Source organism: Lygodium microphyllum, chromosome 3 (assembly GCF_053477565.2).
Source record: "Lygodium microphyllum isolate KBCC chromosome 3, Lygodium_microphyllum_v1.1.10, whole genome shotgun sequence".
Classification (NCBI taxonomy): Eukaryota; Viridiplantae; Streptophyta; class Polypodiopsida; order Schizaeales; family Lygodiaceae; genus Lygodium; species Lygodium microphyllum.
The window spans coordinates 92890663-92898047 of record NC_141137.1 but is presented as its reverse complement, the minus strand read 5'-3'; positions in this window follow the sequence as shown (position 1 = coordinate 92898047).

Below are 7385 nucleotides of genomic sequence, written 5' to 3'. Positions count from 1 at the left end.
TACTAAAATCCCTGTTACAATAGTTGTACTTGCTATATTTGTTGTTATCACAGTTGTACCTGCATTAATGACAATTGTACTTGTTGTTTTCATATCTGTACATATAGTAACATCAGCTGCATGCTCATTCCCTATTGTCATAAAGTCGTTTTCAGCACCTATCACATTGTCCTCTTCATCTTCAATTAGCTCCTCTTCATCTTCAAACCTTTCTCGTGAAAGCATGTCAACCCACAGGGTTTTCTCTACTACCTGCAATATGCTAAAAATCAGGGGTAAGTGACTTTATATATGCAATGCATCATAACATGGAAATAACGAGAGTTGAGAAATTTACTATCATGCCTAATAGAGGTAGACAATCAATCTCTACCACTACATGAGCCCCCATAAAATACTCCCTATTACACTTAAGGGTTGTCACTATATCCCAAAGCTCTCTTTTGACTTGAGAATACCGTTGTTGCCATTCATTTAGGACCTTTGCTCCAAACCGAATGGCAAATCTATTCCCATCAGCATCATCCTCACCCACTGCCCAATCAATGCTAATTGGGCTTGTATCCACAGTGAGAATAATAGGCTTCCCATTCTCATTATTTGCTCTCTTTAGTGTAGGGGCTGAAATCAATAAGCTCTTTAACTTCTAAACTGCCTTCATATGTTGTTTACCCAACCAAAACTTTTGCCCCTTTCTCAAGAGCCGATATAAACTTTTACCCACATGAGCAAAATGTGGAATCCATATCAAGAAAAAGACATATGCACCCAAAAATCTTCTCACCTCAAATACATTCGAACATGTCTCCCGTATCCTGCTTATGGCATCAATCTTTACTAGTGAGGGCTTTATCCCGTATGGTCCACACATGTGCCCAACAACTAATACTTCCTCCACTCAAAAAACTGAATTTTCTCCTGACAGAGTCAAATGCAGTTCTTCAAGATGGCTCAAAATCCTATCACAAATCAACAATATGATCAACCATAAATCTTCTACATCCATGCTCATTCAACTCTTCATTCTTCTCATAGATATCACATCCTTTGATTAGCACATCATCAAGAAAGGGTAAGGTCAACTGAGGAATATACTCCCTCAAAACTTTATGCATAGCATTCATCATATGCGCCACTAAATTGGTTGCTCCCTATGGAAGCGTACACATCCTAAAAACCAATCCAAGCAGTGTCTTCATTGTAGTGATATCCCGACTTTCCAATGCAAGCTAGAACTAATCATATCCAGAATATAAATAACCCATAGGGTAAAACCAGAATATAAATCACCCACAAAATATAAATCACCCATAGAATTGATCATATTCATCCACTATCGGGCATGATCCAACATTCCTTATGGTGACTTTATTAACTGGTTGTAAATCCTATATAAACCTCAAAGCACTATTCTTCTTTGGAACAGTAGACCACCAATTTGAATATGGAGCTGAAGAAGGCTCCAAAATCCACATTCTAATCTTCTTGCTCAAAAGCTCCAATAGCTTAGGCAAATATGCCTGAGGCACCAGAATAGGCTTTAAATTCCATGGCACATGAGGTACGGCAAATATCACCATAGGTACAACTATCAACACATCCAATTTCATATGGCTGAAATGCAAAGGCTTTCCCATGCCTTGCCAACATTTGCAAGAAACAAGCTCTTTCTGCAGAAAAAAGGAAGCTTTTATCACCAATTTTTAGCTCTTATAAAGTTTCAACTTCAAATTTATGTCCTACTTCATGTGGATCTTGTAAACTATGCTATTGACTCCCTTTTTCAGCCAACCCATCACTTTCAAGTGGTAAAGGCAAAGCCACAGGCTTAACCTTCTTTGCAACTATTTTATACTTTGTATCCACCCTTGCTTCAATCCTGTTTTGCAGCCCATATTGCACCCCATAACATTCATGCTCGGCAAACTCTTGAATGACTTCATACATCTCTAAAGTAACAACATAAATAACCTCTATTTCTACCCTATTTTTAGTATTAATTATTGCAAAACTTTTAGCCACTGTATCAATATCAACCAGCCGTGAAAGACCTTCATTTGTAGCCATCAAACCATATATCTTCAGCTCTTTTTCAACCCATCCTATATATTTCTTTTCAACCTGCACATGGTTGAAATATTCTTAAAACTACCAAGACTACATGCTATCCATTCCTGCAATCCAAACACAAACACATTTTCCCCCTTTCTTGGAGGCATAGTTATCTTCCTAGAGGCACTACCATAGTCTCTACTTACATCAGTGCTGTCTAAAAACCCTTAAACTCTAGTGTATTAGGTGGCATGGGATTATCCCACAACCTATCCCGATTGTGGGGATGATTCACACAAATAGTGAGAAATTATACCACCTTTGTATTGTCTTTACTCCGAACCCAAGCATATGAAGAACCATCATCCAAGGCTTTGGTTTCTAGCCTTGATTCTAAAATATAGGGCTACCTCAAAATCACCAGATAATTACATGCATCATGCATTAAAAAATAATATACATCCCTAACAATAGTCATGGGTACATTATTCGAACAACCCCCATAAAGATCCTATGATGAATTGTTTGCTGCTTGCATGCGCCATCCGGGGTCTACATCAATCAACCAACCTCCATTCTCACACAAGCTATGTTCCATAACATTGATTTCAGAACCATGATCCAAGAGAGCTATGTAAGGCATCTCTCTTTCTCCCACTTCAACAATTGTCTCTATTGTAGCATGAGCCCAATGCATTCGTGAATAATGACTGCTTGGAATAGAATGAGCATCTTCTTCTTCATGTACTTATTGATGGACATCTCCATTATACATAGCCTTCTTTCTATTCTTACTACTACCCATAAGACCAATTCCAGCCAAAAGCTTGCTATCTACACTCCCATTTAACCCATTTTCAACATCAACCTACTCCAAATCAACATTACATGCATCATCATATTCCCTTTGAAGTTATTTCTCTATGTCTTTGTCAACCTTCATCAATTCTTTCAAAACTTCACCATCAAACTGTCTTTTTCACTTCAGCATATCAATGATTGCATCATGAATTTCAGACTTCACGATTCCAAGAACTTTTCCAAGTGTGAATTCCACTCTATTGCCAAGTATGCAATCTTCCAGGACCTTTTAAGGTTTGTGGTAGTCTCAAATCCGATTATAACCTGTAACCGGGCTACTTTCCCCTTTTCTTCCCTTTTTGTTTCTTCTCTTGAGATACATCTCCATAACATGCTTAGGTATGGCCTTTTCAACCTCTTTCTGATGTTTCTCCATTTTACTTTGTGTTATGCATTTAGATAGGCTTGAAGAGGAAGGACTAGTAGTGTCCTCATCTCTTCTTCTCTTTTCTTCCACAAGAGCTTCTTGATTATGAACCTTTGTCAAATAAGCATAGGCAAAAAATCAATCCACTGGAGCACTCCATCATATTCTCCCTCGTATACTTTGACTTGCATTAGCCAATTCAAACTTTGTTGTTTTGCCTTTTTCCATGCAATCTAATGCCTACATCCAAACTCAATATTTTGTTTCAGCCATGCCTCCTTTACGAGCTTTTTCGGTCCTTTCAATTTTCAACCCATATGTAGCTACATCTATGTCAACAAATACTATCCTTGCTACTATCTCTTCTAATCTCTTCTACATGCCACCATTTCCAAACTTTGGGTCTATTGGAAGACCAATTTCTGTTGCATGTATTTTGCCATCTTTACAAAAGACTAACCTTTTTGCTTCCACTTCATGCTTCATGGTAGGCTGTACAGTCTTGCTTTTCATGCTATAAACTATCACACCAAATGCATTTCCTTTTGTGTCCTTCTTTGTACGGTCTTTGGGCTTTTTTCGACCCCTTCTCTTCTACCTTAACATCCAACTTTTCGACCTTTGCATAAAATTCTGTCAAATTGAGTCTCAAATCACGCATGCCTTTGATTAATTTATCCACAGTATCACCTTTAAGAGCCGAACCAACAGGTATAATTGGTTGTTTAGCCATAGCCACAGGCGCCTTGGTTGCAATTTCAGCCCCCTTATGAGCACTGGCAAGTGTGGTGCATGTACCCCATCTTAATTTCCTCTCTCTCTTTACCAATATATGCACCGCCTTAGTTACATTAGCCCAATCTGATTTCAGCCCCGTTTCAGAAGAGGCATATTCTAAACTATCAGTCAACTTCTCCTACAACATAGGATCAGCAGCCTTCAAAAAGAAATCAATTTTTGGACTCTCCAATGATTGTTGCTCATCGGCATCCAACTGCACATACTGACTTTCAAATTCACGGAGCAAAGCTATAGCAGCCAATCCTTTATTGGGCTTTTTAATCCAATCTCTAAATGTATTTTTAGTTACCAATCATGTATCTTCCAAGAAAACTCTTCTCTCAAAGCTTTCTTAAAACTTGCCCAATCAGCATCTCTTCTATGTAACTCATCAATTCAATCATACAATGTATGCATTGCCAAACGAGAGAAATACCGACTCCATGCATACTACGGTATCCCATTAAAAAACATATTTTCTTCATACAAATGAATGAAGGACGAAACATTTTGACCCTTAAACTACTTCACTTATTGTCCCACTGCCTACAATGCGTTCAAAGCTAAGGAATCAATTCTTTCTGCTTCATGTCAAGTTTGCATCTGTTGTTTTAACAACAACTGATGTTGTAACAACAATTAATGTTTTTTTCTTTGTTGCAATAAAGCAATCATTTGGTATAATAAAGCATCACCTCCACTTGAACGTGTAGAATCCCCCATCTTTACACACCTACTGTGGACTTTCACATCGGGTTCACCACTATCGGAGTGTTTGGGATCGAAAGTCTACCATGAGGGTAAGAGACAGTAGGGTGAAGGGATATTTAGGGAGAGCAATTGATGAAAGATAAGGGGTTCAAAGAAATAGAAGATGTAGAAGAATACTCATAGAGGTTAATCCTGTCAATTTATTTCTACATCCTGAGAAGATAAATTCCTTATAGATAAAAAACATACATCAAATAGTAGCTTCTTCTCTGCTCCCCAGATTGCCAATCTGATGCTTTTGTTGGCTCTGAAAGGGGGGTAAAATACCAGGACACCTACTCAAAACTCTCCCAAATCACTCCTTCTCCCAGTCCTTTGTAGTGTTGTTTGCTGCTTGTAAACTGTGATCGCACATCGCACGATTTCGCCAATCCTTCTTTTTGCATAAAATCTCCCAAAAATGGCTAAAAGACACTTGCTTTTTTTACATGTCATTTTATTCTAGAAGTTGTCTACAACTTTTGGATATTTACAAGAAATAATATCCAAAATATCAAAAATAGGCTAAATTTGTCTACAAATCTAGTATTTTTGAACTATCCACACTACGGAAACTGACACCAATAACGAATATAGCATTAACTCTCTAGATCAATAAGAAAGCCGAATGACGATGCACTCTAGAGTTTTTCACACTGTGTCCGCATAGCGGCACGATGATGTAAAGAAATAGGAAAGAAGAAAGTGTCAAATGGCAATGATACATCTACTAGCTATTTGGAATTTAATGGAGATTCCAATGGTTCAAAGAGTTTGGATGATGAGCGTGGTATTGCTTTAGTCATTCAACACACTAGGTATACAGAGAGCACATGGTTATGTAAAGGCTCCATGAAGTAATCCAATGGTACACAGGTCTAGTAAAAGATTTGGTTTTAAAGGTTATGCAGCTCACTATTATGCTTATATGGTAAAGGTGGTTAAGGATATTGAGTCCACTTGTTTTGAGGATACTATTGGTCATGCTCATTTGGATGCAGCAATGGATGAGGAGATGGTTGCATTAGAAGGAGCCAATAAGACTTGGAATCTAGTGCCATTGCCAAAAGGAAAAGAAACTATTGATTGTAAGTGGGTTTACAAAATCAAGCATAATGTGGATGGTTCCCTTAGCAAGTATAAGGCTAGGTTGGCTACAAAAGGCTATTCTCAAACATATGGCATAGACTATGAAGAGCTAGAATGGAAACAATTAGATATGTGATTGCTTTAGTAGCAACCAAAGGTTGGAGTTTTTAGCAAATGGATATCAAGGATGCCTTCTTGCATGGTGAATTACAAGAAGAGGTGTATATGGAGCTGTTAGCAGTAGGTTATTAATATTTACAGTCTCCTACTCATGTGTGCACATTAAAGAAGGCATGTTATGAGCTAAAGCAAGCACCTAGAGCATGGTATGACAAGATCGGAGAGTATCTTGTCAACATTGACTTTTATGTTTCTTATGATACTGATCACTCACTTTATGTGAGAAAGAGAGATGTAGGCTTGGTCATCATAGTCATCTATGTGTATGACTTAATTATTACAAGTGATAACAATGGTTTTGCTAAAGATAAGGACTTTTTGAATGAGAAGTTTGAGATGAAGGATTTAGGTGAGCTAAGGTACATTCTTGGTAGTAAGGTCATCGGGATGTAATGATGGTATATGGCTATCCCAAAGGCAGTATGGCTTGGATATATTAAGTATGCTATGATAGGATGTAAGCCTATTTTATTGCCATTGGAGCAAAATGTGAAGTTGAGTGTTATTGTTGGGGATGAGATAGAAGACCCTACTATATTCAAGAGGATAGTACGGAGTCCTATTTACATGGCTATTACAAGGTGAGACTTGAGTTATGCAATTATTGTCAGTTAGTGTATACATATGCCTAGAAAGCCTCATTTGGATGCAATTAGACACATATCAAGGTATGTGAAGTCCACTTTTTTATGAGGCAAGTAAGGATATACATGTGTTTGGATATACAGATGTAGATTGGACTCTAACAGAAGATCTACTAGTAGATTCATGTTTTTTCTTGGTAGTTCAGTAGGTATATGTAGTAAAAAGCAACCTGTAGTTGCCTCATCAAGTATAGAGGTTGAGTACATAGGTGCTACTATAGCACCATGTGAGGTGATATGGCTACAAAAGTTATTGGGTAATTTAGATGTGCATGGAGATGGTCTAGTTGTCACTGATTGTGACAATATGAGCAACATATAGCTAGCTAGGAGCCCAATGTTCCATACTAGGATAAAACACATTGAAGTGCATTACCATATTATGAGAGAGAAGGTACTTGCAGGAGAGGTTGACTTGGTATATGTCAGCACATAGGATCAAACAGCTAACATTTTCACCAAGGCATTGGATACATAGAAGCTTCAAAAATTTTTAAGCTTACTAAGAGTTGTAGAGATACAGTTGAGCTTGAGGGGGAGTATTGAGATGGCAAGCTCAACATGTGTAGACATTGATAATGGACCGCTTAGCTAGATGGGTCCGCACATGTACATTTACCACATTGGTGGGCATTATGATCCTCACATGGCCACTGACTTAT